Consider the following 6,198-nt stretch of genomic DNA (forward strand, 5'->3'; position numbering starts at 1 on the left):
ATAGGCACGCAAAATATTTTGCTAGAGCGCCAAGCACCCACCTCATGCCTAGAGACAAGGGCTCGCCATTAGATCAACTTCAAAATCGCTTAACAGACACGCTGTAGAATGGCAACCGCTGCCAAGTCTCTTCCGTAGTTGCGTCGGTCGAGTGATCGAAGAAGGTGATCTAAGAGAGGGTCCAAGCATAGGCATTCATTGGGGGATTCGCGCCGATGGCATAAATTTATGCAATACCCGAGCAACACCGGACAGAGGTGCTAGACGAGGGCTCCCATTTTAGATCGAGTTTTAAAATCACCAAGTAGACGCGGTGAGGGCTGGCAACCGCTGCCAAACCTTTTTCCGAAATTGTGCCAGCTGAGTGACAAGAAAACATGATCTAAAGGAGAGTCCAGGAATAGCACCCTCAAGGGTGGGCTTCATGCCCCTCTAATTGATTCAACGTCGCCGTCCACCGTTTCAAAATCTGACATATCCATCTGCCCTGACAGCGGCATTGAATCAATGAGGGGGGCACGGAAGAGGCTTGCGGCAACCACCTCTCCTGTTGTAGCCGCGATAGGCACGCAAAAATTTTTGCTAGAGCGCCAAGCACCCACCTCATGCCTAGAGACAAGGGCTCGCCATTAGATCAACTTTGAAATCGCTGAACAGACGCGCTGTAGAGTGGCAACTGCTGCCAAGTCTCTTCTGTAGTTGCGTCGGTCGAGTGATCGAAGAAGGTGATCTAAGAGAGGGTCCAAGCGTAGGCATTCATTGGGGGATTCGCGCCGATGGCATAAATTTATGCAATACCCGAGCAACACCGGACGGAGGTGCTAGACGAGGGCTCCCATTTTAGATCGAGTTTTAAAATCACCGAGTAGACGCGGTGAGGGCTGGCAACCGCTGCCAAACCTTTTTCTAAAATTGTGCCAGCTGAGTGACAAGAAAACATGATCTAAAGGAGAGTCCAGGAATAGCACCCTTGAGGGTGGGCTTCATGCCCCTCTAATTGATTCAGCGTCGCCGTCCACCGTTTCAAAATCTGACATATCCATCCGCCCTGACAGCGGCGTTGAATCAATGAGGGGGGCACGGGAGAGGCTCGCGGCAACCACCTCTCCCCTTGTAGCCGTTATAGGCATGCAAAAAAATTTTCTAGAGCGCCAACCACCCACCTCATGCCTAAAGACAAGGGCTCGCCATTAGATCAACTTCAAAATCGCTGAACAGACACGCTGTAGAATGGCAACCGCTGCCAAGTCTCTTCCGTAGTTGCGTCGGTCGAGTGATCAAAGAAGGTGATCTAAGAGAGGGTCCAAGCATAGGCATTCGTTGGGGGATTCGCGCCGATGGCATAATTTTATTCAATACCCGAGCAACACCAGACGAAGGTGCTAGACGAGGGCTCCCGTTTTAGATCGAGTTTTAAAATCACCAAGTAGACGCGGTGAGGGATGGCAACCGCTGCGAAACCTTTTCCGAAATTGCGCCAGCTGAGTGAGAAGAAAACATGATCTAAAGGAGAGTCGAGGAATAGCACATGCGGGGTGGGCTTCATGCCCCTCTAATTGATTCAACGTCGGCGTCCACCGTTTCAAAATCTGACATATCCATCCGCTTTGACACCGGCGTTGAATCAATGAGGGGGGCACGGGAGAGGCTCACGGCAACAACCTCTCCTATATAAGCTATTAGTGCGAGGCTCGCTTTGCAAAAGATTGTCATCGGTTAGGAGATGTGAGTTCATGGAGCCAAGGGACTGAAATGGTCATCGAGCTCATCCGATCAACTGGATAAATTTCACCTTGAAGGGGCCCAATCCAAAAGTTCTAGAGGTCATCTCCTGGAACTCTCGAGAACAAGGCCCATCTTACATGCAAACTCTGCTACTGCGCAAACATAGGTTGCAATTAAAGAGAAATTGTGAGGTCGTCACAATGGCCCGAGGCCAATGGCTCCGACTAAGTCAATTTTCTCTTGCAATCACCATGCCGCCGTTCACAGAGAGATGTCCCCATTCACCTGTGACGCGACGCACAATCCAATGTCTAGATGCGAGCTCGCCCTTGAAAGAAAGACCACTTTCCAAGACATCCCCCGATGACACATTGGAACGTCAACCGCTGTCGAACCATTCCCAATGTTGTGCCGATCGAGTTGGCACAGAGGCGACCTTAGGGAGCTCCCGCGTAGCAATCGGGATGTGCTTTCATGCCCATCTCTCACAAAAACCAATGTTAGCTGTGGACAAATTTGGAATCCAAGGGCTCGCATCCATCGATATCGTCGGCACTGGGTCTATATATTCAAAGGCCACGGAGAGGTTCCGATAAGAGAAGCTCCCCTGCTCGCTCGCACAAACATCCCAAATTCTAGACACAAGCTCCCGCCCTTAGCATCGCTCTCCAGATCACCGCAATGACACATTGGAACAACAATCACTGTCGAACAACTCCCAAAATTGTGGCAATGGAGTGAGAAAGAAGAGCATCTTTGGGGAGCCGCGCATAGCAAACGGGCTGTGCTGCTGCTTCATTCCGCTCTTATATAGATCCGAAATCATTGATTTCATTTGGAATCCGAGGCTGCATTCGTCCTTGCTCAAACAAGCAATGGCTCTTCTAATCAAATGGCCACGGGGAGCTTCTGATAACAAAGGCTCCCTTGTCACTCATGATGCGCAGGCCAACTGCTAGACGACGGGTCGCCCTTCAGATCGCTGCCCAGGCAACCACCACAACGGCACCATTGGAATGACAACCGCTGCCGAACCATTCTAAAAATTTTGTGCCAAAGAAGTTGTTGCGTAGAGAACGACTCTGGGGAGAGAGCCCTCGCATAGCAAAATTGGGATGGCTTCACGGCCCTCCCAATAGAAATGATGCTGGTGCCAATATTCCAAAAATCCAAATAACGTGTCTTTCGTGAACACCAGCACTGATTTCTATTGGGGAGGGTCGCAGAGAACTTTTGTTATCAAAGCTCCCATTGTAGCCGCGATAGGCACACAAAAAATTGCTAGAGCCCCAAGCACCCACCTCATGGCTAGACAAGGGCTCGCCATTAGTAGATCAACTTTGAAATTGCTGAACAGACGCGCTGTGGAATGGCAACCGCTGCCAAGCCTCTTCCATAATTGCGTTGGTCGAGTGATCGAAGAAGGTGATCTAAGACAGATTCCAAGGCTAGGGATTCGTTGGGGGATTCGCGCTGATAGCAAAAAATTATGCAATACCCGAGCAACACCGGACGGAGGTGCTAGACGAGGGCTCCCATTTTAGATCGAGTTTTAAAATCACCAAGTAGACGCGGTGAGGGCTGGCAACCGCTGCCAAACCTTTTTTCGAAATTGCGCGAGCTGAGTGACAAGAAAACATGATCTAAAGGAGAGTCCAGGAATAGCACCCTCAAGGGTAAGCTAGCACCCTCGAGGGTGGGCTTCATGCCCCTCTAATTGATTCAACGTCACCGTCCACCATTTCAAAATCAGACATATCCATCCACCCTGACAGCGGCGTTGAATCAATGAGGGGGGCACGGGAGAGGCTCGCGGCAACCACCTCTCCCGTTGTAGCCGCGATAGGCATGCAAAAAATTTTGCTAGAGCGCCAAGCACCCACCTCATTCCTAGAGACAAGGGCTCGCCATTAGATCAACTTCGAAATCGCTAAACAGACGCGCTGTAGAATGGCAACCGCTGCCAAGTCTCTTCCGTAGTTACGTCGGTCGAGTGATCGAAGAAGGTGATCTAAGAGAGGGTCCAAGCATAGGCATTTTTTGGGGGATTCGCGCCGATGGCATAAATTTATGCAATACCCGAGCAACACCGGACGGAGGTGCTAGACGAGGGCTCCCATTTTAGATCGAGTTTTAAAATCACCGAGTAGACGCGGTGAGGGCTGGCAACCGCTGCCAAACCTTTTTTCGAAATTGCGCCAGCTGAGTGACAAGAAAACATGATCTAAAGGAGAGTCCAGGAATAGCACCCTCGAGGGTGGGCTTCATGCCCCTCTAATTGATTCAGCGTCGCTGTCCACCGTTTCAAAATCTGACATATCCATCCACCCTGACAGCGGCGTTTAATCAATGAGGGGGGCACGGGAGAGGCTCACGGCAACCACCTCTCGCGTTGTAGCCATGATAGGCACGCAAAAAATTTTGCTAGAGCGCCAAGAACCCACCTCATGGCTACAGACAAGGGCTCGCCATTAGATCAACTTCGAAATCGCTGAACAGACGCGCTGTAGAATGGCAACCGCTGCAAAGTCTCTTCCGTAGTTGCGTCGGTCGAGTGATCGATGAAGGTGATCTAAGAGAGGGTCCAAGCATAGGCATTCGTTGGGGGATTCGCGCCGATGGCATAAATTTATGCAATACCCGAGCAACACCGGACGGAGGTGCTAGACGAGGGCTCCCGTTTTAGATTGAGTTTTAAAATCACCAAGTAGACGCGATGAGGGCTGGCAACCGCTGGCCAAACCTTTTTCCGAAATTGCGCCAGCTGAGTGACAAGAAAACATGATCTAAAGGAGAGTCCAGGAATAGCACCCTTGAGGGTGGGCTTCATGCCCCTCTAATTGATTCAACGTCGGCGTCCACCGTTTCAAAATCTGAGATATCCATCCGCCCTCACAGCGGCGTTGAATCAATGAGGGGGGCACGGGAGAGGCTCGCGGCAACCACCTCTCCCATTGTAGCCGCGATAGGCATGCAAAAAATTTTGCTAGAGTGCCAACCACCCACATCATGGCTAGAGACAAGGGCTCGCCATTAGATAAACTTCGAAATCGCTGAACAGACGCGCTGTAGAATGGCAACCGCTGCCAAGTCTCTTCCGTAGTTGCGTCGATCGAGTGATCGAAGAAGGTGATCTAAGAGAGGGTCCAAGCATAGGAATTTGTTGGGGGATTCGCGCCGATGGCATAAATTTATGCAATACCCGAGCAACACCGGACGGAGGTGCTAGACGAGGGCTCCCATTTTAGATCGAGTTTTAAAATCACCAAGTAGATGCGGTGAGGGCTGGCAACCGCTGGCCAAACCTTTTTCCGAAATTCCGCCAGCTGAGTGACAAGAAAACATGATCTAAAGGAGAGTCCAGGAATAGCACCCTCGAGGTGACCTTAGGGAGCTCCCACGTAGCAATCGAGATGTGCTTTCATACCCATCTCTCACAAAAACCAATCTTAGCTGTGAACAAATTTCGCTGCAATGACACCATTGGAACGACGACCATTGTCGAACAACTCCCGAATTTGTGCCCCGATGGAGTGAGAAAGAATAGCAACTTTGGGGAGCCGCGCATCACAAACGGGCTGGCTGCTGCTTCATTCCGCTCCTATATATAGATCCGATGTTGTTGATTTCATTTGGAATCTGAGGCTGCATTCGTCCTTGCTCACACAAGCAATGGCTCTTCTCATCGAATGGCCACGGGGAGCTTCCGATCACAAAGGCTCCCTTGTCACTCATGACGCGCAGCCCAACTGCTTTCCAAAATTGCGCCAGCTTGAGTGATAAGAAAACATGATCTAAAGGAGAGTCGAGGAATAGCACCTCGAGGGTGGGCTTCATGCCCCTCCAATTGATTCAACATCGGTGTCCACCGTTTCAAAATCTGACATTTCCATCCACCTTGACACCGCTGTTGAATCAATGAGAGGGGCACGGGAGAGGTTCGCGGCAACAACCTCTCCTATATAAGCTATTAGTGCGAGGCTCGCTCTGCATTAGAAATTAGCGAACACGCCGACATCCGCCATAAAAATCCAAATCGTTGAAAATTCTGACCAAACAGCCATCCACGACCCAATTTATTATGAGGTCGTCTAAGGAGCAAAAGATTGTCGTCGGTTAGGAGATGTGAATTCATGGAGCCAAGGGACTGAAATGGTCATCGAGCTCATCCGATCAACTGGATGAATTTCACCTTGAAGGGGCCCAATCCAAAAGTTTCGGAGGTCATCTCCTGGAACTCTCAAGAACAAGGACCATCTTACTTGCAAACTCTGCTACTGCGCAAACATAGGTTACAATTAAAGAGAAATTGCCAGGCCATCACAGTGGCCTGAGGCCAATGCTCCGACTAAGTCAATTTTCTCTTGAAATCACCATGCCGTCGTTCACAGAGAGATCTCCCCATTCACTTGCAACGCGACGCACAATCCAAGTGATAGACGCGAGCTCGCCCTTGAAAGGCCAGGCCACTTT

The sequence above is a fragment of the Cupressus sempervirens genome, chromosome 2, assembly GCF_028749045.1.
Source record: "Cupressus sempervirens isolate cs-2001-9-10 chromosome 2, ASM2874904v1, whole genome shotgun sequence".
In the NCBI taxonomy this organism is placed as follows: Eukaryota; Viridiplantae; Streptophyta; class Pinopsida; order Cupressales; family Cupressaceae; genus Cupressus; species Cupressus sempervirens.